The sequence below is a fragment of the Dryas octopetala genome, chromosome 7, assembly GCF_963921425.1.
Source record: "Dryas octopetala chromosome 7, drDryOcto1.1, whole genome shotgun sequence".
Lineage (NCBI taxonomy): Eukaryota > Viridiplantae > Streptophyta > Magnoliopsida > Rosales > Rosaceae > Dryas > Dryas octopetala.
The window spans coordinates 13,379,332-13,379,742 of record NC_141372.1 but is presented as its reverse complement, the minus strand read 5'-3'; positions in this window follow the sequence as shown (position 1 = coordinate 13,379,742).

Sequence of the window (411 nt, the reverse complement as noted above, 5' to 3'; positions counted from 1 at the left end):
CTTTCATTTTGTATCAATTTAGTACCCCAACTTTGAAAATTTGCAAAAAAGTCCCTTTCTCCACGTCTTCAACTCCTCCCATCCCCAGCCCGCCCCTCTCCCAGCCCTCCCCTCCTCCCCAGCCCATCCCCAGCCCACCCCCACCCACTCCCCCCCTCCCTGCCTTCCCTGCCCTCCCCTCCTCCCCAGCCCATCCCCAGCCCCCGCCCCCTCCTCCCCAGCCCATCCCAGCCCCTGCCCCCCTCCCTGCCCTGCCCTCCTCCCCAGCCCATCCCCAGCCCACCCCACCACCCACTCCCCCTCTCTCTGCCCGACCCACCCCTCCCCCCACCCCAGTCCCGTCGCACCCCCTCCCCCAGCCCAACCCCCGTCGCACACCCCTGCCCCTCCGCCCAGCCCCGTCGCATCCCC